General features: G+C 43.4%; 1 protein-coding gene across 4 annotated transcripts in view; it reads right to left on the bottom strand.

Moving 5' to 3' along the window:
- Positions 1–26,069, bottom strand: part of GNG12 (G protein subunit gamma 12) — a 122,386-nt gene that overhangs the window by 24,687 nt on the left and 71,630 nt on the right. The window contains exon 3 of one of the 4 annotated variants that reach the window (XM_082359959.1): positions 3,205–3,272. The exons of the other annotated variants lie outside the window; for them this stretch is intronic. The gene's annotated coding sequence lies outside the window, so the exon portion shown is untranslated. The remainder of the gene's footprint in view (positions 1–3,204; positions 3,273–26,069) is intronic. 4 annotated transcript variants of the gene reach the window in all.

The following is a 26,069-nucleotide window of genomic DNA, read 5'->3' as shown; positions in this document are numbered from 1 at the left end:
CTTTTCTTGGTTTCCCTGAGCTCTCCCCCAACAGCTGTCAACTTGTCAGACTGCTGGCCATGGACCAGTAATCCTAGATAATGGCAAAAGCTAATGAAACAGATAGGAGCACGCCTGCTCTGCTGGAGGGTGACTGTGAATGAGGAGCTCAGAGCACTGCCACTAACTCGGCCTCCCTTCTCTCTGCCCGGTGGCAGCCCCTAAGGGGACTCTGCAGATTCCCAGGGCTCTCCAAAACCATGCTCAGAGACATGAAAGATACCACAGCCAAATAAATCTTCCTAAAATTCAACTCTGATCTTATGATGCCCCTCAAAAACCATCAACTGGATGGGGGGAGGGAATACAAAATATGGCAATAGTCACTTGGGCAGAACATTTACATATTGCCATTCTAGTCCTATATCCGCCTAAAGACGTGCATTAGAATGTTCATAGCAGACCCCAGATGGAAACTGCCTAAACGACCCAAGCAGGAGAATAATAACTCACTCAATGCAATATTCCATAGCAAATGACAAGCTCCAAATACATGCAACCATATGGATGAAAGCCCCGAATCCTAGCCACTAGACCACCAGGGAACTGTGTAACAATATGGATGAATCTCACAAATATAATGTTGAGTGAAAGGAGCCAGACACAAAGAGTAAAAAGAAGTACCTACCACACGGGGCCATTAAGCACAAAAACAGGGGAAACTAATCTATGCTGTTCGATGTCAGGCCAGTGGTTACTCCTGAAGGGAAAGGTGGCAAAGGGGACACAAAGGGACTTTTCCAAGTGCTGGCTACATTTGTGTGTTTAGCTTGTGAAAAAAATCATTATGCATACGATTTGGGTCAGCAGCTGCGAGATATAACACTTCAAAAGAAAGTAAGAAACAAAAAACATCAACTGCTCCCGATTAACTGTTGAAGTCAATGCAACTTTCACTACGGCCCAGAAACCCTTCACAATATGGCTGTAATCTACCTTTCCAGTCGTCAACTATTTTTTTTGCTTTGGGATTCTTTCCCCGAAAAGGTCCAGGTACCCTCTATGAAATGCTGTGGGTATGTACATTTTCTGGGGAGAGGGTCCACAGCATTAATCGAAGGGGGCCCACAACCCAAAAGAGGTAGGAGAAAATAACCTGACTTGTAGCTCCTCAAATGGTCCCTGGAATTGAACTCTGACTTGCCCTTCCCAGGCCCCCTGTTGAGATGCCACCCCTGCTTCCAGATCCTGTCAGGTTGCCTCTATCACCAAGTCTCTGTTTATCCTCCAACCTAAAGCTCCCCCCACCTCCATCCCACAACTGTTTATCAGGAGGCTGCTCTGATGCTTTGGTAGGCACTGAGCATGTACAAATAAACAAACCCTCAAGGAGCTTTCCATCCAGCAGAGGGAAAACTGGAGCGTCCACAAATAACTTGAAGCAGAAAAGCTGCATCAGGAGAGACAGAGAGGTCAGTACAAGGGGGAGTTCAGAAGAGGGAGGGATTCGTTCTGGCTGGGGGAAATCTGGGCAGGCTTTATGGGAGAGGTGGCATCACACTGCAGGCTTTGGAGCTGGGAGGGTAGGGCATTCCAAGTGGAGGGGCAAAGACTATGAAAGCCCTGGTGCTGTGCAGGGAAAGGCAGGTAGCGGTTAGGTTCGGCAGAGCAGAGACACCATGAAGAAGAGCTGGAAGGGGTGTGGAATAGAGTCAGAAGGTTGGCTGCCAGGCTCAGGAGTTTGGATTTTATGCTGGAGGCAACTGAGAGCCACTGAAAAATTTTCAGCAGGGACTGATATGATCAGAGATGTGCCTCCTTGGTAGGTCAGATGGATGGAGATGATCTGTTTCTCCTTTGAGGGTCTAGAACACACTGTCCTGCCTCTGGCACTTAACTGCCTCTTGCTTTGTAATGCGGTTATGCTTATCTTCTGGTGCTCCTCACCCCCACTGGACTTAAGCTAATGAAAGACAGATATGGTTTCAGTGCTACTGTACTGTCATATGCACAGTGGCACTCAATAAATATTTACTTAATAAATGAATACGCAACGTCTCCTTAAAATGGGTTTTGAGTGAATGAGGAAAGAGAGTGGGAAGGTGGGACAGAAAGAAACCACAGGGCGTAGCATAATTGAGCTGGACAAGTTCAGGTGCGCCATTGAACTGTACGATTTGATGTCTAGGCCAAGATGTTCACTACACTGAATGACTGACATCTGGAGGGAAAACCTGTCACCACAAAGGAGAACGTTTAAAGTTCCTTAAACCCTAGAGGAAGTGTATGTGAGGAGTGGGGTCCCACTCTGTGTCATTCTTCAACAAACACTGACATCAGTCAGTTAGAGGTGCCCTCAGCATAAAGTGACTGTTGAAGCAGGACAGTCCCGTTAAATGCTTAGCGCCTAGAATGTGGAATCCGAGAGTCCAGCCTCACCCTGGGCCCTGTTCCCTGACTTCCGGTGGGATCTGGGAAGGTAGGAAAAAGAGACAGACTATTCACCCTCTCAGACCCTCCTCGTGTTTCTTATCAACAAAGAGGGGATCCCTAGGACAGCAAGTACTTTGAATACTGCAAAGGAAGGGGTTCTGCCTCCAAGTCAGTGCAGAAAGTGAACGCTGTGTTGGGAGAGAAATCAGCTCAGGCACTGAGTACCCTGCCTGCCCCGCCCCCAGCATAGTACCGCTAATAATAACATCCAGGGGGCCAGTTTTTCTTTTCAAATCCCCACCTTTTACCTTTTGAAGCTCTTTCACTCCTATTATCACACCTCACAACCACCCTGTAATTAAATTACTTTGTATGTCTAGCATCTGAGAAAACTGAGGCAGAAGGAAATCTGATTTGTCCAAGGCCCCTCAGAACTGGGAAAAGACCACAGTTCCTGACTTTGAGACAAGGTTCTCTCCCCACTCGAATCTTTCCCCGCTGGGCAGGGGTCCAAAGTTTGGTGGTGGAACTCTCACGGGGAGTGAGGACTCTGCAGAGGTGACCCAGTGATAACAATGGCCCCTCCGTTTGGTTAGGGCCTGGGTGATTAAAGTCCTTTATCATGGCCAAGGGCAATACAGGGGGAGCTGAACCCCTGAAGACCTGAGCAGCCTGGGTGGCTTACCAGAGGGAAGGCGTGGGAAAGGAAAAGCAAAACTTAGCACCACTTGTAACTGCACAGGCTCCAAAGCCACCCACTGCACTGCTGAGCCGAGCCTGTACCATACTCACTGGGACTGGAATTGGCCCATTTTCTGGTCTGGTCTGTTTCCTTCCTTCTTACTGCAAAGCCTCCCAGCCTAGGCAGACAACACCCATTATTAACCACTACTATTTAGTCTAGCCCTATTTTTGGAGTCTACCTAGGGGTGTTTCCCTTTTATTATTTTCTTCTTCTTCTTTTTAATAACAAAAGGAATATGTTGAAAAATTCAATCTATAGGCATGTGAATCGAATAAAGAGTTAAAACTCTTTGCTTCTAATTTCACTCGAAAGGGCAAAAGGGTAACTACTGTCCCTAGTCTTTTTCCTTCCTTCCACACCTTCCTCTGGTCTTCCCAAACACACACATCATACACATATATGTGGATTTTCAAACAAATGGAGCCATATTTACATATAGTTCTGCAAATTTCACTTTTTCACTCAATAATAAAAATATTACGGGCAACCAGCCTTGCTCACATAGAGGGTTGGTGCATTTTTCTAATTTGAATTTCTCATTTTGAGACATTTAAAATTTAGAGAGGACTTCCCCAGTGGCACAGTGGTTAAGAATCCGCCTGCCAACGCAGGGGACACGGGTTCGAGCCCTGGTCCGGGAAGACCCCACATGTCGCGGAGCAACTAAGCCCGTGCGCCACAACTCCTGAGCCTGCGCTCTAGAGCCCGCGAGCCACAACTACTGAGCCCGCGTGCCTAGAGCCCGTGCTCTGCAACTAGAGAAACCACCGCAATGAGAATCCCGCGCATCGCAACAAAGAGCAGCCCCCGCCCGCTGCAACTAGAGAAAGCCCTCCCACAGCAACGAAAACCCAACACAGACAAAATAAATAAATAATAAAATAAAAGATATTAAAAAAAAATTTAGAGAAAAATCACAAAGGGCAATGTACACATATGGTGCTCATTTTAAAAACTAGTAAATTCCTGTAATTGCTCTACTTCTCTCCAATGGACTTCTCTCTGATCCTTCCCGGGAGTCAACGCACAACCAACTTTGGAACGTGCAGAGGAGGGGAAGAACCGGCCCCACCAAGCGCTATCTGTCTGCTGCAGGACTTTGCATGAGGCGGCTCAGGCTGGCTGGGTGCTGAGACACCAGGACCAGAAGCCGAGCCTGCAGAATTGCAAGGCTTCTCATCCGGCGCCGGACCCCCTTGCAGGAGCTGCTCTGGTTAATGGCAGTTGACGGGGGAGCAGCAAATTCAGTGAAAGCGCAATGCTTTGCAACAGTTTCCCCTTCTGGAAGTCCAGGAGCCAACAGTGTGCATGGGCAGCTGCCTTGTTTAAACACAGGGAACTTGAGTTCCTTTCTTACCAGCACATTCTCTCTGCAGATTCTCCTGGGGCCACCCACAGGCATGTGGCTAATGACGATAGCTGTCCCCTGTCCCAGCAAGAGTGCATGCTAATCCTGACTCAAGGGCAGAGACCTAAGCCTAGCTCTGAGCCGCTATCTGGACCAACCAGATGGTGAGAGGCAGAGAGAATCCAGGGCAGCTAGAGAGAGCACCAAGGGAAAGAGGGAGGGCAATGCTTCCTGTCTCATGTGTTTTCTAAGCACCATGAAATAGCATTTTGGCTTCGGCCAGACCCCACAGGTAGTAGCAAATGTTTTGATACATCCTGCTACATTTGGAACATCGAGTACTTCTCTATGTGTACAACACTCTCCTAGGTCTTCTAGATGCACTGACTAATTTAGTCCTCACCATCACCCTGTGAGAGGGTGCTATTATATTTCCCCATTGTACAGATGGGAAAAGTGAGGCAGAGGAAGTAGCAGATACAGTATTCGAACCCAGGTACTTTGGCTCCAAAGCTCTCAATCACCTGGCTATACGCTTTCGTATACTAGCGTGGTGTTTCTCAAAACACATTACAACTTAATAGGTATACATGGAAATAAGGGTCCATATCACATCTATTTTGGAGAGTCCTAGTTCAAACAAAGATAAGTAGGCTTCTTTCACACAGGACTACACAGGGTCTTCCCACACTAAGATACGTTTATGATCTGCAAGAGGCACATGGTTTGCAGCCTTTCCCCCAGTTATTTGAACACAGTTACATTTTTCTAGGAACATCTCATGAGGTCAGTGCTCTGCTGACCATACTTTGAGTAAAGGCTGGCAAAGAGAGTGATTAGAAACGGGGCTTAAGGGCTGGCACTTGCCATTCAACTAACTTTGTGACTTTGGAAATTGCTTAACCCAAGCCTCAGTCGCCTCATCTGCACACTGGGAATAACAGTAGTCCCTCTACCTCATGGAGCTGTTGTGAGGATTAAATGTATATGTGAAGTTTTTAAAAGGGTGCCTGGCTCTAAGCATTCCATACATTATTATAATGATAATTTAAGAACAAAGGGATTATGAGAATTCCATTAAGAGGAGCAGAGAATCCCTCAAATATTATAAATTCTCAGTTGATCTTCATAAGCAACAGTTCCTGTCAGAAAAACATGAAAAATGTTTACACAAAAGAAAACCCTAAGACACCATACAGTGCGTTACCGTCCCGAGAAGAGAAACAAGGGAAAATATTTGAATAAAAACAAAACAAGAATCAAAAACCAAACAAACAAAACCTCAGACAGAAAGTTTCTCTGGCAAAGAGGGTTCTCTGATACCGTCACAGACACAGCAGACCAAGGACACGGCCAATTTCCTGAGCACTAAACCAAGCTGGGCCCCGGGCCGTCCTTCACAGGGAACACAGCCAGTGCCGGACCACTGTGCTCGGGGAGACGCATGCCGAATGCTGATTTTTTGTCTTTTTTGGGGGGGGCAGGGTGTAAATTCTCATAACTGAACTGAAAATGGCTTGGCATCAACAGGATGTCTTCCTGTTCCCGTCTCACAGGGTGACTCACGCCTCTGCCATTTCACTTGCAGCCGCTGTGGGAGAACTATGCAGGAACCCTGACTCCACAAAAGGTACCCCCCCCCTCCCCTGCCTTCTGGTCACGCCTGCCAAGCATGTGATAGCGGACAAAAAGCAAACCAACCTCTCACCCCCTAAAACACTCAACCGTCCCCCACTAAAGCCCCACCAAGCTGCTGCAGAAGACTGCTACCCGCCCCCCACCCCCGCCCCGGGGCAAACGTGAGGTGAGGGACACAGCCACAGCTGCAGGACCCAGAGCACCTGGAGCCACTGCTCTCCGTGGGCCAAAGCGGCTCTGAACACCGGCCCTGCTTCCTGTTGTGCCACAATGTAAACGAGCCTGTGCTCAGGCCGGGGCCAGCTGCGCGGGGTGGCAGGGACGTGTGAGTAATGCAGCGACCGGGGCAGCCTCTCAGCGGAACCCGCTGGAGCAGCCCACAGGCTCAGACTGTGATGCCAGCCCCGGGGGCCTGCGCCCCCAACGGGCACTCCTCCGCCAGGGAAGCTGTCCAGGCAGTATGGCTGGGCAATTTCCTGGCAAACGCAGCCTGAGGAAGTCAGGAGCCGGGAACATCAGGAGACGGTGACTGAGCTGGAGGGTAGTTAAAAGCTAGGGGATTGGATTGCGGGCTCAACTCACAGTGGTTTCTTTGGGTTACTTCTAACAGGCCTCAGTTTCCCCACATGTAAGATGAGAGGGGTTCCTCTCTTTCCCCAGGGCCTCGTCTGTGCAGCCATCAGATGGGTGTGCTTTCTAATGTCCTCATTAGAAAGGGAAGTGTCTCCCTCCCCATTTTGCAGATGTGTAAACTGAGGCTTGGAGGAGTGAGTTAGCTTGGCCAACACGGTCTGTACAGGTAATTGAGTTGTGGAGCCAGGATTTGAACCGAGAGTTGTGGATATTCAGATGTGTCCCCTCCTGAAGGCCTACATGGGCTTCTCAGCTTCCTTAAAATGATGTTTGCAGCTCAAATCAAGTTTTAATTTTTCGACACGAGAATTACTCACTTGGTAAATTATCTACTGCAAATTAAACATTTTACTTTCAGCGACCCTTCTTGGACTACTTATTCTTTCGCATTGCCAAAAGGAACGTGCTTAGGGAATTGTAAATGGATTTTGAAATTAGCTAAAACAAAGTCTAATTATAATTCTCATATTAAATTGCCTGCAAAATACATCACTAAAATAATTCCATGGCCAAAAATAAATGAGTTCCGTTCTAAGGTAATACCTCAATTACTGGTTTGAAGAAAGCTGGTGCTGAAAGTCAGAGCAGGCACATGTGTGGTGGTAGGAGTTTTGGGCTTAGGTTAAGGAGACCTAGGAGTCCATCTAGGCACAGTCATTAATTAGCTGTGTCATTTATGCAAATCACTTAATCCCACTCCCCTTCCCTTTCTGTATCAGTAAAACAAAAGGCTTGGATTAGATCCGAGTTTCCCACCCATTTCAAGACAAAGACTCCTTCTAATGTACAAACACTCACTAAATTCTCTCCCCTCCAAAGACAGTTGGTCTTTGGGAGCTCTTTGGTTACGAGAATATGTTGTTCTCTCTTATTTTACTAATTGCAACATCTTCATATGCTTGAACAAGAGTAGTGCACTGACGGTCAAGACGTTATTTATTCAGTTTATTGTCAGTGTGCGGACACTGTCTCACCCTTGGCAATCAACCATCTACTCCCCTTACCATCCCCTCCTCCACAAATTTTGAACTTTTTCATTAAATGGCCTCAAAGGTTCCTTTCAGTATCAAGCTTTGATTTTATCATATGCCAATTATTTCTTAAGAAACTACACACCAGGTTTCTATTTTCGGTTTGGAATAATAAAGCAAATTTTCAGTTAGTGCTTTTGTTTTGCACGAAACCACATTCATCATGTAACAGTTTAATAGCCACAGATTAATTTACTCATCAGACACATACTGAATGCTCATGCTGTGCATACAAAGGTCAATGAAACAGACACGGTCCCTGTCCTCACACAGCTTTGGTCTCTGTCAGGTCTTTCCCATGATCCCGAGTCCTCCTTCTATTTATGTCCAGCTTCAACCTCCCCCTGGACCTCTGGCTTTTAATATCCACCTGCCTGCTCAACATCTGCACTTGGATATCTATCGATACAATGCATATCAAACTTAACATGTGTAAAGCAACCTCTAGATTTAGGTCTCCCTGCCAGCCAAAATCCATCTTTTCTCAGCATTCGCTGTCTCTGAAATGGCAACATCCAAATGCTCAGACCCAAAATACCTGGAGCATCGACTCCTTTCCTCATCTCATACCCAGCAGTTAATCCCAGAGGAAGCTCTGCTGGCCTTACCTACAGAAACATATCCTGAGCCCAGTGGCTTCTTATCAGCTCCATGCTCCCAGCATGGTCCAGGCCACCCTCGTCTCTCTCCTAGATGCCTGAGACAGCTTTTTCGCTGTCCTTTCCTATTTCTTTTTTGCTGCCCTACAGTTTATTTTATAATCAGCAGCTGGAGTGAAGCTTTCTAAATGTAATCTGATCACACTGTTCTTTTTGCTCAAACCCTTCGGTGGTTTTCCATCATTTCCTGGAATAATTCCAGGATCTTAGCATGGTTTAGGAGACCCTAGATCTGGCCCCTGGCCACTATTCCACCTTTCTCTCCCAATCCTTAAGGTCTACTTGCTTTCTCATAAATATGTTAGATTGCTCCCACCTCAGGGCCTTAGCATTTGCTGTTCCCCTGGCCTGGAATACTCCTCCCTTAGATATGTGCATATGGAATTCTTTGTTGTTTTTTTTTAGGTTTCTGCTCACATCACCTTCTCAGCAAGACATTCTTTGATTGCCATGCCTGAAACAGCCAACACCCTATTCTACCTGTCACTTTCTTTCCCCTTATTTTGCTTCAATTTTCTTCTGAACAGGGGTCACTTCATGACATCATAGTCTACGTGTGTTTGGTCTGCCTTTGCCCCCAGAGTCTGAGCTCCATGAGGACAAGGTCTGTCTTTTTCAATGCTGTCTGCCCAGCTCCTAGAACAAGGCCTGGTATGTACACGTTGCATGAAGGACTGGGTGATACAATACTCTAAGTACCATTAACTGTGTCTTATATGCCGGCTTCTGTTTTCACATTATCTCTAATCCTCACACTAACCTGACAAGGTGTATAATACAACAATTCCATAGACGTCGAAACGTGCTCAGAAAGTGTATGTAAACTGTCTGCAGCGTCTCAGGCACTGACTGGTGAAGCAGGGGTTGATCCAGGGTTTAGGCTGCATGTGTGAGATAAGAAAGCCAAGGAAATGGCCGTGTGTCTGGGTAGTTCAGTGACTCTGCTGGGTGGGCCTGCAGTTAGCGGGATCCTGGCGTTCTGTGAGAAGGAGATCACAGAAATTATTCTAGCAGCTACTGAAGAAGCAGGAATAACTCCTGAAATAGACTTGGTGGTGACTATGGGGTCCGGAGCTCTGAATTCCTGGCTGCCCCGTGGCTGGACCAGTCTAATCATCCACAGGTTCTCCTGCAAGTCCTGTCTTCCCACAAGCTCCCGCTCACGATGGCTTCTTTCTCCCTTATTAATAAGAGGTTCTGGGTTTGCCTTACTCCACAGCCCATTCTCTGACCACACGGTGAGCTCTCCTTAGGGCTGAGTGACAGTCCTCAGGCAGGTGGAAGGGGTCACAGGAAGTGCCCCAAAGGAATACAACCAGCCACCCTGCTGTGTGCTTGGGCTGGGCAGCACCCAGCGAGGACCCTGCCAGCAGGTCTAGCCCTCAGCTGGGCAGGTTCTGAACCACCATCAGGGCCCCCTGAGGGGGTCCTCTCAGGAATGAAACATGCGTATCAAGCTCAAAGAGACAGACAGAGACACCAGTGGGGACCCTCTTCACCACACAGGGCAGCCCTCCATAGGATCAGCTGTCTCAGGGAACGTGCCAAACGAGACACTGGAAGGCCTCGTAGGGAGCACACAGTCTGAGCAAAGCTGAGACGGCTCAGCTGGGCTGCAGCAAGACCCACAGACCTCTGTCCCTCCAGCAGGTCCACCTCTTTGGTGACCTCAGATCAGCAGGTCTCTGTCCTGCACAACTGCGGATCATGTGGTACTGTAGTGTTTACTATTGAAAAAAATCTGTGTAGAAGTGGACCTGTGTAGTTCAAACCCATGTGGTTCAAGGGTCAACTGTCTATGTACATAAATCAGTGGTCAGAACATGGAAAGATGAACTTATTTGCTAGCTAGGACTATGAATACTCTTGCTATTGTTTGAGCAATAAGAACAATTAAGAATATAGCAAATAAGAAATAGAAAATATGAACATATCAATTACCAGTACTGAAACTGAATTAGTAATTTAAAAAAACTCCCAACAAACAAAAGTCCAGGACCAGATGGCTTCACAGGTGAATTCTACCAAACATTTAGAGAAGAGTTAACACCTATCCTTCTGAAACTACTCCAAAAAACTGCAGAGGAAGGAACACTTCGGAACTCATTCTATGAGGCCACCATCACCCTGACACCAAAACCAGATAAAGGTATCACAAAAAAAGAAAATTACAGGCCAATATCACTGATGAATATAGATGTAAAAAGCCTCAACAAAATACTTGCAAACCAACTCCAACAATACTTTAAAAGGGTCATATACCATGATCAAGTGGGATTTACTCTAGGGATGCAAGGATTTTTTAATATCTGCAAATCAATCAATGTGATACACCATATTAACAAACTGAAGAATAAAAACCATATGATCATCTCAATAGATGTAGAAAAAGATTTTGATAAAATTCAACATCCATTTTGATTAAAAACTCTCCAGAAAGTGGGCATAGAGGGAACCTACCTCAACATAATAAAGGCCATATATGACAAACCCACAGCTCACATCATACTCAATGGTGAAAAGCTGAAAGCATTTCCTGTAAGATCAGGAACAAGACAAAGATGCCCACTTTTGACACTTTTATTCAACATAGTTTTGGAAGTCCTAACCATAGCAATCAGAAAAGAAAAAGAAATAAAAGGAATCCAAATTGGAAAGGAAGAAGTAAAACTGTCACTGTATGCAGATGAAATGATGCTACACATAGAAAATCCTAAAGACACTACCAGAAAACTACTAGAGCTCATCAATGAATTTGGTAAAGTTGCTGGATACAAAATTCATATACAGAAATCTGTTGCATTTATATACACTAACAACAAAATATCAGAGTAATTAAGGAAACAATTCCATTTACTATGGCATCAAGAAGAATAAAATACCTAGGAATAAACCTACCTAAGGAGGCAAAAGACCTGTACTCTGAAAACTATAAGACTCTGATGAAAGAAACTGAAGATGACACAAACAGATGGAAAGATATACCATGTCACTGGATTGGAAGAATCAATAATGTTAGAATGACTATACTACCCAAGGCAAACTAGAGATTCAATGCAATCCCTATCAAAGTCTCAATGGCATTTTTCACAGAACTAGAACAAAAAAAATTTTTAATTTGTAAGACAAACAAACAGACCCCGAATAACCAAAACAGTCTTGAGAAAGAAGAACGGAGGTGGAAGAATCATGCTCTGTGACTTCAGATTATACTACTAAGCTACAGTAATCAAAACAGTATGGTACAGGCACAGAAACAGACATATAGATCAATGGAACAGGATAAAAAGCCCAGAAATAAACCCACGCACTTATGGTCAACTAATCTACGTACGACAAAGGAGGCAAGAATATACAATGGAGAAAAGACCGTATGTTTAATAAGTGGTGCTAGGAAAACTGGGCAGGTACACATAAAAGAATGAAATTAGAATGTTCTCTAACACCATATACAAAAATAAACTCAAAATGGATTAAAGACCTAAATGTAAGACCTGATACTATAAAACTCCTAGAGGAAAACACAGGCAGAATACTCTTTGACATAAATTGCAGCAACATTTTTTTGTTTCTGTCTCCTAGAGTAATGGAAATAAAACCAAAAATAAACAAATGGGACCTAATTAAACTTAAAACCTTTTGCACAGCAAAGGAAACCATAAATAAAATGAAAAGACAACCTACAGAATGGGAGAAAATATTTGCAAATGATGCAACCAACAAGGGATTAATTTCCAAAATACACAAACAGCTCATACAACTTAATATCAAAAAAAAAACAAACCAACCCAATCAAAAAACGGGCAGAAGACCTAAATAGACATTTCTCCAAAGAAGACATACAGATGGGCAACCAGCACACGAAAAGATGCTCAATATCATTAGTTATTAGAGAAATGCAAATCAAAGCTACAATGAGGTATCACCTCACACCAGTCAGAATGGCCATCATTAAAAAGTCTACAAATAATAAATGCTGGAGAGAGTGTGGAGAAAAAGGAAGCCTCCTACACTGTTGGTGGGAATGTAAATTGGTACAGCCACCATGGAGAACAGTATGAAGCTTCCTTAAAAAACTAAAAATAGAGTTATCATATGATCCTGCAATCTCACTCCTGGGCATATATCAGGAGAAAACTCTAATTCAAAAAGATACATGCATCCTAATGTTTATAGCAGCACTATTTACAATAGCCAAGACATGGAAGCAACCTAAATGTCTACTGACAGACAACTGGCTTAAGAAGATGTGGGGTGTGTGTGTCTGTGTATGTATATATATATATATATACACACCACATATATATATGCAAAAAACTGTAAAAAGAATGAAATAATATCATTTGCAGCAACATGATGGACCTAGAGATTATCATATTAAGTGAAGTAAGTCAGAGAAAGACAAATATCATATGATATCACTTATATGTGGAATCTAAAAACAAAATTGATACAAATAAACTTATTTACAAAACAGAAATACACTTATAGACATAACAAACTTACAGTTACCAAAGGGGATAGCAGGGGTGGAGAGATATATTAGGAGTTTGGGACTAACATATATACACTATTATATATAAAATAGATAAACAAGAAGGACCTACAACAAGGGAACTATAGTCAATACCTTGTAACAACCTATAACAGAAAAGAATCTAAAAAAGAATAGATATAGATATATGTATAACTGAATCACTTTGCTGTACACCCAAACTAATACAACATTGTAAATCAACTATACTTCAATAAAAAAATGATTAAAAATAATAAAGTACTTTTCCAAGTTAAAAAAATAAATTATCCCTCCCATACTTCTTCCTCAGTTACCTAGAACAGGGGTCTGCAAATTACAGCCTATGGGCCAAATGCCGCCTGCTGACAATTTTTGCAAATAAAGTTTTATTGGAATATAGGCATGCCCACTTGTTTATGTATCACCCATGGCTGCTTTTGTGCTACAATGGTAGAACTGAGTAGTTGTGACAGAGAATGGATGATGTATCAAACCTAAAATAGTTACTAGTCTGGCCTTTTATAGAACATATTTGTTAACCTCTGATCTAGAGTAAAGAAAAATCATGGCTTCATTCAGAAGTCTACCACATACATAACCTAACAGGTACTCCATGAATATGGATAAATAAATAGGGAATTGCCTGTTTTATACTTTCACCCACTAGTTCTTTAAAAAAAAAAAAAATTAAAATTAACTACCTCCCCAAATACTTCTCCCTACTGTTTGTTTCTGCTTCAACTTGGAAAAGAAGGTCCTGTATTAATCATATAGTTTATTATCTAATTTGGACTTCAGTTCATTTTTATAAAATACACACTGAGGAAAGGAGACAGAGAAATGCATCTTAAGTTAAAGATTAGTGCCGTGAACTGAAAAAGCGTTTCTTATGCTTTAAATTTTTTTTTTATTTGTTTGCTTTTTAAAGCTTCTCTGGCTTTTGGGAACAATAAACAAGTCAGAGTTCCTGGTTATTCCGACTGATTGCACACCTGGACTTCAAGGCCACTACCTTCTGGTGTAAGGTCATTGACACGTGCAGCCAACATGGACTTTCCTTCCAAGTTGTTCCTTATTGCTCTACAAAAATGCATTGACCCTGGAAGAGCGTTCACCATATTCTAACCAAAGCTCCCACCAAGTTACCTGTGCTGTTAACTGCCTGGCATCTGTTGCCTTTGTTTGCAAAGAGGGGAAAGACTGGAGCCCAGGCTTTAGGGTCAGTAGCTTATTCTCCTGTTTTGGAGGAGCTGGGACTCCCCCACAGAAACTGACCACCAAAGTTACAAATCATCCTTTGATTCCAGCATTCTTAAAAGTTTAAAATAATTAAACTAGCTGTTTGACATGAGAATAAATTACTGAAAAAAAATATTGTATGTCTACAAGATAAACTATCAAATCAATCAAGGAAGCAAAATCTAAGTCAAAAGTCGCATACTGGCAGCTGGAGAGCTGGAGCTGGCAGCAGACCTGTTTTATTTGGCCCACAGAGAATTATTTAACAAAACAAAACAAAAACAAAACCAGCAACAGAGCCAACATTTAGATATTGGGAGTTTTCACATAAAAATCCAGATTTCTGGCTTTTTTTAGAGAGAGCACATTCCCATGTGGATGCAGATTCGGGGTACAGCCCAGCCTCATTCACTGCTACGCCGGGCTGGCCCCTTCAGTATCTGAGTCTGTGACCACGGGCTAAACGCCCTTTTGGAAAGTTGTTCCAATGTTTCAAGGGGTGATGGGACCAATGACAGTTTAGGAATCAAAAACCTCAAAGTCCTGAGACTGAATTTCAGTTCTTTCTCCTTCTCCATTTCAGGGTGGTGTGAATGAGGGGGAATTAGCCAGAGACAGATTCTCTAACATCCTTTCAGAGATGACTTGAATAAGGGTAGTCACAGAAAAAGACTCATCCACAACAATGCGCATTAATAAACCTACATCAAGAAATGTGTTATCCTCATGACCCCAGTGTCTGTTTATTTCCCCGACTATTCTACAACTACCCAACTTTTAATCATTTGATAAATATGTGTTGGGTATTTACTGGAGGCAAATCAGTATACTATATACTCACAAAGAATTCAGGAATTCTTTGATCCCTAGGATTTGATAAATTCAGCTGGGAAGAAAACACCCACGCAGACCAGAGAGGAACTAATAGCCCTAACTCTGTGCCAGGCACTGTGCTCAGAGCTTTCATCCTCCAATTACTCTATGAGATAAGTATGATTATTATCTCAAAAGAGGAATACATTTTAGAGCCTTAAATAGTAGGTAGAGTCCAAAAAGACTGAAGAAAAATAGTGCAGAACAGTGTGTGCAAAGTGACACACACTACCTAAAAAAAAGAAATATTTTTTATTATAAATAAAGTCATTGCAGTGAGATTGCTAGCAAATTGTACCATTTGATCAGTCTCTACATCAAAGAGAGCTATTTTCCACTCTTTGGAACTTACAATAATGTTTGGTAGTATGCAGACATACATTCTTCATTTTAATAATAATGGCTAGTATTTATTTTAATGTTTGTTAGAAAAATATAAAGATAATTATACATCAGACCAGTGGTATTATTGATATCATTTGAGAAAAGACTAAAAAGTGAGTTAGTTTAAAAATAGATTTAAAGAAAAACATTAAACACAGGACGTCAGATGATATACAGGTATGATAAATACTCTTGATGGTGGTATGCAAAATACTGGTGTTTTATATTCATTAAAAGAGTAAAGATAGGGCTTCCCTGGTGGCGCAGTGGTTGAGAATCTGCCTGCCAATGCAAGGGACGCGGGTTCGAGCCCTGGTCTGGGAAGATCCCACATGCTGCGGAGCGGCTGGGCCCGTGAGCCACAATTACTGAGCCTGCGCGTCTGGAGCCTGTGCTCCGCAACGAGAGGCCTCGATAGTGAGAGGCCCGCGCACCGCGATGAAGAGTGGCCCCCACTTGCCGCAACTGGAGAAAGCCCTCGCACAGAAACGGAGACCCAACACAGCCATAAATAAAAATAAATAAATAAGTAAAATTAAAAAAAAAAAAAGTGAGCAAAGGGAAATCAAGCAAGACTAAATTATAAAAAAAAAAAAAAAAAGAGTAAAGATATAAGCTGTCTATTAATCAGGAAGAACAAAGGTCTCTGATTGCTTAGTGCAAAATTCACAGCCACACAGGATTCACCAACAATAGCGTCTCTGGGTAGAGCGTTACCAATGAAGCTACTTTCTGGGATCTGAAGTAGGGGAGGAATGGGGGAAGCTGGGTGAAAACAAAATGCTGCCTAGTATTTTAGGAATTTGAATCTTGGATTTGCAGCATCAAGATTTAGTATGTATTGTACTTAGTACCTGAAGCAGAAGCAAGGTTCTTATTGACCATGTCAGCTAGGTAGGCAAAACAATGTCAAAACACAGCTAAATAACACAAAATGCAACAAGTTTTTGTTAACAAACCATAAAACTGTACCTAATCCCATGGCACAAATGTTTCTATATAGCAGATGACAGAGTTTTTTTTGTTTTTTTTTCCTGCTAACAAGGCCTAAGGCAACAGAATGAAAGTGAAACCTAGATATGGCTGGATTAGATAAGGAGGGTAACAGGCCAGAATGCCTTTGGATATAAAGACACTTTGCAAGGTGAGGCCCTGGGGAAAGAAGACATTTAGGTTTCCTCACATCTGCCTATGTTTGAATTTGCTTTTTGACCCTGTCACCGCCCCCCCCCCCCAAAAAAGCCCTATTTAAATGTATGACATATATTTTTTTTAAACCTCAGAAAACTCAAAGAGCAATGAATAAAGGTTGCTGTGATGCTTAAGATACTTTTATATTTCTATTTATCAATAAACTTAATTCTTTGTTTTTGGAAACAGGAGCTAATAAGTTAAGAGGCAGGCCAGTCATTTAGCTTTCTTCAAAGGTATTGGTCCCGAAGCAGCATGGGAACATCAGTCAGGTGCTAAATAATTTTCTGGAAATATATCAAGATGGAAAAAATGGTATTTATCTTTAAGTAGAGTACTGAAAATGGTGAGTACTATAATAACGTCAGAAGCCACTTGGGGTGTGTTAGTGTGTGTGTGAGTGGTGGGCGGGAGAAAGAAAGAGAAAGGTGTGTAGGTGGGGAAGGGAGGGAGGGAGGGAAGGAGGGAGGTGGAGGACCCTCAAAGGGCTTTGCTTGAATGATAATAATACTAACAATAATCCGAACAGTATTTACTGGGTTCTTACTAAGCGGCAGGCACTGTGCTAAGTGCTGTACAAGGACTACCTCATTTACTCTTCACCCTAATCCCATGGGGGGAACCTTGACCATCTGCATTTGATGTATGGAGAAACTAAGGCATGGGCAAGCTAAGTAGATTGGAGCTAGTAAGCCGCAGCGCTGGGATCTGACCCTAGAGAGACTGACTCCAAACCTTCACTCTTCAACGCTGGTCCCTTAGCTGCCTTCTAAGCAAGATGGGTCTGCGTTAAGTTGCAGGGTTTTGCAACTGCCAGCTGCTGTACACAAGTGTAGGGTCCGAGCTGAAATTCTCAGGGTTACCCGTGGTGTTTCTTCACTGTGTCCCACACCCTCGCAGGCACCTCTCTAAATAACTGATTTTCAGATATGTGAAGAATGTTCCTGAGAAGGGGGCCCAATCTGTGGTCTGCCGAGAGAGACCACATATCTTAGTCCAGGTTTATGGAAACGGATAGGCAAGGCACAGTTCCAGAATCACGAATGTGTAACCGCTACTCAACGGGCAGCTGCCATGAGGACCCAGGTGTCTTTGTGAGGGGCTCTGTAAGTGCTGTCTCATTTCCTCGCTACAACCCTACAAAGTGTGCATTAGTCCAATGTTACAGATGGAAGAATGAGGCCTGGAGAGGTTCAATCACTTGCAGCAAATCACACACCTAGTTATGGGTAGACCCGGGATTTGAACTTAGGCCTCTCTAGCGTCACACTCTGTCCTCCTAGCATTTCACCTAAGGGAATACGTGATCCCATTTAAAACAACAGCAAGGAGTAGTGGCTACATTCACAGGCTGTCAGGACTTGATCTGCCACTTACTAGCTATATAAGTGAGGGTAAGTCACTCATTTTCTCTGTGCCTCTCTCCTCATCTGTAAGATGAGAATAATAATTGCACGTGTCCTCTCGGGTTGTATTGAGGAATGAATGAGTTAATATTTGTAGAATGTTTATTTACGTAAGTGTTTGGGACATAAACAAAAAGACAAATCTCTCTCTTAAGTGAGCACCTATATACAGATGACAAACCAGGCAGAGGTGGTGGATATATTATCAATGGAAGAAATATCTAAATTAGTTCTCGCAGTGGCCGACACAGCAAGCCCACCACAAACACTGGCTGTGGGGCTGGTTTTTGATCTGAACTGCTGAACTGAAGAATACATTGGGAATAAAGTCCTAGTCTTTAGTCCCAGATTGGACATGAATCAGCTATGTGACTTGGAGAAGGCATTTCATTCTTTTGGGCCTCGGTTCCTCCCATGGAGACCAGGTGGCCTGTCACAGGGGAGAGAGGACAGAAACGGGTCCACATGCTCTGGGTTCTGGTTCTCCTGCATAGGAATTTTATAACTTTCAACATATAACTTCATTTCTTTGAATTTCAATTTCCTCTCCTCTAAGAGGAAGAAAACAGAACCTGTTCCCCATATTTCACAGGGTTACAGACAGATAAGAAAACAAATTTGAGAGCCCCTCTCCATAGATGGTTCTACAAGAACATCTCATTTCTGGGTAGCAGATGGACACTTAACAAATATTTGTGAAAACGATTTTATCATTTACCACGACCTGGAATAAACCCGCCTTATTTGTTTACTTGTCTCTCTGTCAGCCTAGAATCTAAGGTCGCTGAAGGCAGGACATCTCTGTCAATATCCCTGTAAGCACTTAAGAAATATTTGATTGAATTTGTAGAAAGCGGGAATATATGAATCAATGAATAAATGATTTTGAAGTTGCATGAGGAGCAGAAAAAAAAGAAAAAAAAACCGACCTAAAGATTTTAATTAAAGCCCAAAGTACCGAGAAAGAGAAAGAAAGATACGCAGGTACAAAGCTCTCATGTATCTCCAGACTCCTCTGAATTCTTTGAGGAGGTGATTTGGGTGGGAGACTGGCAGAGTTAAGATACTATAAAGTGGTTAAATTAACATACTCAGCAGGTACTCTGACTTTGTAAAGCTGAATACCAACTGGGATAATTAAAGGCTACAGCCTTCTCCCTTTTTTTTTTTTTTTTTTTTTAAATTGACTCCCCTATAAACTACCTGCTGACAAAGGCATAATTGTAAAGAATACCGAAGGAAACTTTTCTCCTCCATTCTTAATTAAAAGAAAGTCCCGCGTTACCCCTAAGCTCAAGGAGCACACAGATCCACTACAACTAAAAGGAAAGTTACAGCACATTTTTTCCCCTTGGTTTGTTTTTTTTAAAATTAAGCCTGCAACATCCTTTCTTCCCAGTAACCAGTTCAACCGAGGCTCGGAAGTAGCTGTGCTGGGGAAGGCATCCGGAGAGAGGCAGCTGCCCGGGCAAGGAGGTGGTCAGCCCAGCTCCGCACTGAGGGATGGAGGAGTGCCCAGGAGCCTCCTCCGTTGCTACTCGGCTGTGCGGCCGAAAAGAAAGTCTGCCATTTTTTTTTAATACTGTTCTAAAAATAGGGGGTTTGGCTTAAATCCGCCAGTTGGTGTTTTGATTTTTAAATTATGTGCAGAGGATCATGCTTAAACCCTAGTGAGTACCGGTAAGTAATTCAGGGAGGTTGCAATTTTATTTTGATTCCAAGGTTCTAAACATTTCTTCTCTTAGAATCCAAAGGTGAAAGGAGATAAAAGGAAGGTGATAAGGATGTAGAAAGGCTTAAATTCCAGTTTGAAAGCAAAAGGTAGCTGGATAACCCTAAAGCAAATAACATTTTAAAAGTTTTTTTTTTTTTTTTTTTTTTTTTTTTTTTGCAGGGGCAGGGAGGGCCTATAATTCACTCAAAATAAATGGAAGAAAAACTGGTGAGTTTCAACTTACTCATACCTTTCCTAACGTCATTTCTGGAACCAAACTTCATGCACACAAAACTGCAAAAATGCACCTTTAAAAGCATAAAGACTGTTCCAAACGTTGGGTGGTACAAGATTTGGTTTTGGGGGTAACAGTTTTAAAGTTTCCCTGATTAGGCACCAATCATAACCAGAAGATATTTCAAGAACGATGTGTCACTATAGCATCTTAATTAACGAAGATTAATTTCACGTGAAATGGGGCTATATCTAAAAGGCTTTCATATAACGGGACGGGCGTGATCGGGGAGTGTTATAAAGAAGCAAGTATTAATGCTATCTGCTTCTGGACAAAAAGACTTAAGTACATTAAATGTTTGATTTCACTTGTGAATTTTAGAGATGCAATTTGCAGCTAATCTCTAGAGAATAAAGATTTGGAATTTGGGGTGTGTGTGGGTAGCATCATGTGTGAACCATGGAAGTCACCATCTCCTCCCCCTCTCACCGGAACAAACACCCACAAACCGACGGGGATGCTCTGAAGGTTAAATTGGATAGTTCAATTGTCCAGGAATGTACGCTATGCAAACAATGTCGGCTCCCTGTGCCAAGGCAGAGATATTGTGGGACTTGAGGCTGCTGGCCATGAGGACAAGGATGGTGGGGCATAGTTTTAGTCACTGGGGCCAAGTGGGATCCCTCGGAGAGTGGCTGCAATGTTTTAGTCTCCTAATCTGCAAAAGACAAATAATTACAGAACTTGGTATATTAAAACCAGAGATGAGTGAGTCCCCTTCCTTCCTTCCTTCCTCTCTCTCCCCCTTTCTTTCTTTTCTTTCTTTTCTCTCTCTTCTCTCCTTCCTTCCTTCCTTCCTTCCTTCCTTCCTTCCTTCCTTCCTTCCTTCCTTCCTTCCTCCCTCCCTCCCTCCCTTCCTTCCTTCCTTCCCTGCATTGGGTCTTTGTTGCTGTGTGCGGGTTTTTCTCTAGTTGTGGTGAGCGGGGGCTGCTCTTCGTTGCGGTGTGAGGGCTTCTCATTGGGTGGCTTCTCTTGTTGTGGAGCTCGGGCTCTAGGCGGGCGGGCTTCAGTAGTTGTGGCGCACGGGCTTAGTTGCTCCGTGGCATGTGGGATCTTCCAGGACCAGGGCTCGAACCCGAGTCTCCTGCACTGGCAGGCGGATTCTTAACCACTGCGCCACCAGGGAAGCCCAAGAGCCTTTCTTTTAGGGAGGAAAAGACGGGGAGAAAACCTGCAAAGTGGACTACAGTTCAATTTTCAAAGGACTCTTCTGCTTGCAAAATGGTGCTTCTGAAGAGGGGAAGTCCTGGGTATTTAAGAGTTGGGTTAAAGATCAATAAAGAAATCCCCGGCTTTTCAGACACTGGTGGCAGAGGAGGTAGTGTGAGGAGGTGGGTTGCCAATCAAAGATCGATGCCACAGGAAGGTCAGAGAAGGCCAGGGAGGATACCATAGGCTTCTGGGAAGATGCAGTCTGCTTTACAAAAATCTCCTTTATGCATTTTTTTTCTTCAGAGAAACACAAAGGATGTGGGATCTTCAACCCAGGCGGCAAGACAGGGTGGGGAAGGGGGCGCCCAGCAAGGAGAGAGGGTGGAGAAGAGCTGCAGCGTCTCTCCTTGGGATGGCGGGTGTTTTATTTGCACCCTCTAAGAGTTCCTGAAATAATTAACATGCGCTGCCATTCTTGTTTTTCCAGTGGTGATTTCATCCAGTCCCTGCAGAAACTCAGAATTAAATGTCATGCTTTTGTTTTTTGGAGAGCAAAACTCTCCCCCAAACAAGGGAGTTCTGCATACCTCGGAGAGCACGTGAGGCCTGAAACGTTCACAGAGCGCTAATCATTAACACGTTGCTTTTGAAGGCAGGGCTGCCCCTTTCTTTGCTGACTATCACATTTCCTTCTATTGGATCCTGCCCTATCCTGGTTTACTTTCTGTTTCTCCCACTCATTTCCATGCATTCTTCCATAACACATGAGTCCAGAATAGCCTCTCCCTTTCTGCTGGCCAACTCAACACTTCCCTCACAAACCCTCCTTTTTCAAAATAAGTTCATCTCTGACTTATTTTTTCCAAGGCCTCTCCCTCTTCTCACCACCCTGGGGGAAAAAAGTTCCTCTCCTTCCCAAATTATGCAGGAGAATTAAGTAGGAGTAAGATCTGTAAGAAACTGTAAATAGAAACTTGTCTGAGAGCAAGAATCGTGGTGGAGGTAGACAGATCTGGGTTTGTATCCCAGCTTTGTCATTTACTAGCAGTAAGGCTCTGGATAGGTTACATGACCTCCCTAAGCCTCAGTTTTCTCATCTGCAAAATGGAGATAATAATGTAAAAACCCTGCTAAGGGCTATAAGGAGAATTAAAGGAGACAAAGCACATGAAATGCTTGCAGTTCCTGGAACATAGTAAACACTCAATAGATGTTTGCTGCTGTATGATTATTATTATTACTTACACCTTTTGGATGGGAATGTCACCCCCCTTCCCCCAAAGCATAAAGAGTAGCAAGGACTCAGTGCTTCTAAAACCTAAAGAACAGCACCATAAGGAAGGCTTGGGTACAATTATTTGCTGATCCAGCCCCTGGGTAGCAGTTCTCAGAGAAAGTGTACAGAAGGGAGCAACGGGCCTATTTTTAGGCATTTCCAATCAGGACACGGCGGTTGCTCTGGCTGCTTTACCTGACAGGCCGGCCTCAGCCATATCCCCCTCTCTGCAGGCTGTCAGCATTCCCAGGGGGATATAACACAGCCCCAGACTCAGGAATTTTACAGTCAATTTGCCCCCCTCCTGATGTCCCTTCTCCCTCTTGGTGACCTCGAGGCTGGTGCTAAATGAAAAGCAATAGCTCTGCCTCACAAATAAGGCAAGGAAACTGCCTGCTGGTACTGAGTCACTGCTTAAGGCCTGCCTCGTTTGTAGAGTCTCCCAGAAAATGACACACAAAACACACAAAGTCAGGCTCCAAATGTCAGAAAGACTCTGATTCACTAGGGTGTGCTTCTGAACTGGAATTTGGGGCACAGGAGGTACACCGCTGCCCAGATTGCCAAGAGCCTACCTATGTTCTAAAGAGAGAGAGAGAGACAGAGAGAGAGAGAGAAGAAAGGAAGGAAGGAAGGAAGGAAGGGAGAAAAAAAGAAGGAAAGAAGACCAAACCTTTCCTAATAAGGTAACGCCACATGCCAGTTGTGGTTTTGAATTTGCTCAGCATCCTGGGATCATGTGACATTCACTTCAGCCATCGCTTCACGCTTGTGCGAGGCTCTCCGGGGAAGAATGGGAAAGTCTTTGGTGTGCCTCTGGGGATTACAAATGAATAGGGACATGCTCTGCCAGTGGAGCCCCACATTTTCCTGATTAACCACACGGTCTCACATCCCTCCTTCACGCTGCTGCCTGCAGGACCCTTGCTTTGTAGCTCAGGCACTGGGAATGCATGCATACTTTCTCTCTCCAGCTAGGTATGAGCTTCTTGAGGGCAGAAACGCCCCTTTATTTCTTTTGTTTCACCCTGCCATGCTTATCAGAGTGTAATCCACCCAGCAGTTACTCAGTAAACGCTTGATGATGGACTCGGGCTGAGAATTCTACACATCAGTAGGTGATCGCTTTATATCATTAACCCCCAACTTATAAATCGGCAGGGTTTCAAAAGTTGGTTTCAAAGAAGGCACTTAGGGAGCATATTTTCCCATAGAAACAGTGTTATAACTGGGGGTTAGGTTTCTAGGCCCATTCGTTTCTCAGAATATCCTACACATATTTATATACCTTCTTATTGAGCCACATCATTTGTCTCAGACTCACATTAGACTGGCAAGTACCTGTGCAGAATAAACTTCAGTTCTTTCAATTTAATGATTCATTTTAGTACAGCATCAGGGACTTGTGCAGATTCCCACCTCGACTGGATGTATTTCATATTTTATGACACTTTATGTAGCATTAGGTAACACATTAGATACTTAAAAAAATAACATTAAGAGGGAAAGAAATATTTTTGCTCATCATTAAAAAAAGATGCATGCACTTTTGTTTTTGCTTTTGTATTAAAATATTTTTTCAACAGTTTTTAACTGCTTTATTACTTGGGCCACCTGGACTTACCCAACCATTCACACACACAGACACATACACAAACATACAACCACACACACACCCTTGTAGTAAGAATCACAGCCTCCAAGAATGGCCATTTATGTTTTTGTATAAATATGAATGTGCTCTGGGGCAGCTCTGTCCAGGATGGGGCCTTCCAGCCAGTCAGGGTTGCTGTGTTTGGGACCATGAGTACAAAAGTACATGCACCAAAAAAAAAAAAAAAAAAAAAAAAAGTACACGCATCAAATGCCTGCGGTTGTACTGCTCCCTACAATATTCCCTGGACACTTAGGTAACCAAAAAAGCCATACCTTGGCCCTTGTTCTCATTCAACAGCATCTCCCAAAGATACACCTAAATTGATTTTCCAGCATGAAAAGCAAGACTGGTAGAAAGGGTTCTCCTGTGGACACTCTAGAAGAGCCAAACCAAAACAACAGGCAAACAGGAACCTCTCCCAAACCGCACATGCTAATAAACTCATGTACTAAATGTGCCTCTCCCCAGGTTTCAGAATTCACGGCTGCCTTTCTAACCCAAATCAGCATTTAACGCAGCACAGCAGAGATGTCAGGTTAATGACCGTGAAGTGTGAGAAGTACCAGTGCATTTGTATCTCATCTGTCTTTCAGCAAGAGTTATTACCAAGACACAAGGAACTGTGGTCTCTTCTCCACCCCTTTGCGCCTAGCTCATCCTTGATTGATTGATTGGGCTGACCCTTTAATGGGAAGCTCTTGAATAACTGGATGTTCTTATTAGCAGCCGTCTCCTTACATCAGCACTTAAAGAAAAGCTAACACACGTTCCTCTACTCCTCCACCACTGGGAAAAATATAACTTAATCAGGATAGGGATTAATTACCCAATATTCATCTTTCCTTGGTGTTTCCGGATGTTGCTCTGCTTCCAGCTCTGATCAGTGACAAGAGGGCAACTGTCTAACAAGTATAGGAGACTGGGCTGAAAGAACCTGAATTCCAACAGACAACTTTGAAAGTATGATTGTTTACTTTTAAAAATTTCACACATGAACAGGGTACTGTTGTCTCTGAAAAATGCCAAGTGTGCGTGGGTGGGATTGATAGGTTTTATGTAGTCAGATCCCAGTTATTTAAACTATCATTCTAATTTGAGGATGGCAGATGTTGGCATGCATGCTGCCCCTCCCCCCTGCACCCCTGGCAGACATCACTAATGGATCACAGTGCTCTTTCTTGTTGGGCCCAGACATGAGTTAATGAATACCCTTTTCAACACCTGGCTCCAATCAATTGTAGGTGACACATAAGTTGCAAACAATTAGCTAGTCCTGTTCTAATTGATTCAGTACTTTAATTTTCTACCTTTAATGCACCTGACAGTTGACTAAGGTATCATTATTTTAGCAACAGCCTCTCTGTTCTCAGCTCATCCCTCTGCTAATCTGAGCTGCAAATAATATTAGCTATCGGCCACTGCATGTTTATTGTGTGCCAGACACTTAATGTCTAAGTGCCAACTTATGTCTGTGTGTCCTTACAAAAATCCCAAAGCAGGCAAGGGTAGCTTGAACCTGATCTGTATCACAGCGTCCAGCAACTTTCCCTGGTGACTCCCTGGCTGAGCTGGTGGCCTCCCTTTAGCCTCCTCCAGTGCCACCACTGCACTGCCCTTGTTGTATGACAAAAGCAAGCTCATGTGGCTGTCTTGTCTTCTCTATTCAACTCCATGAAGGCAAGACCCGCGTCTTAGTCACCTTTGGATGCACAGCCCCCGGCACGTGGCTGAGTTCATAGTGGGTGTTTGATAAATATGTTGTAAGAATGTTTTTGTTTCTGTGTGTTTTTTTAAAGCTCCTGTTTTCAAATAAGCTCCAACTCATGCTCTACACTGAACAGATGATCCGTGACAACTGCTACCTCTGGTGGTTATTTAACGTCCTAACAGCAAGGCGTGC

This window comes from Balaenoptera borealis (assembly GCF_965194805.1).
Source record: "Balaenoptera borealis genome assembly, chromosome: 1".
Classification (NCBI taxonomy): domain Eukaryota; kingdom Metazoa; phylum Chordata; class Mammalia; order Artiodactyla; family Balaenopteridae; genus Balaenoptera; species Balaenoptera borealis.
The sequence above is the reverse complement of the archived record's forward strand: the minus strand, read 5'-3'. Positions and strand labels throughout refer to the sequence as shown.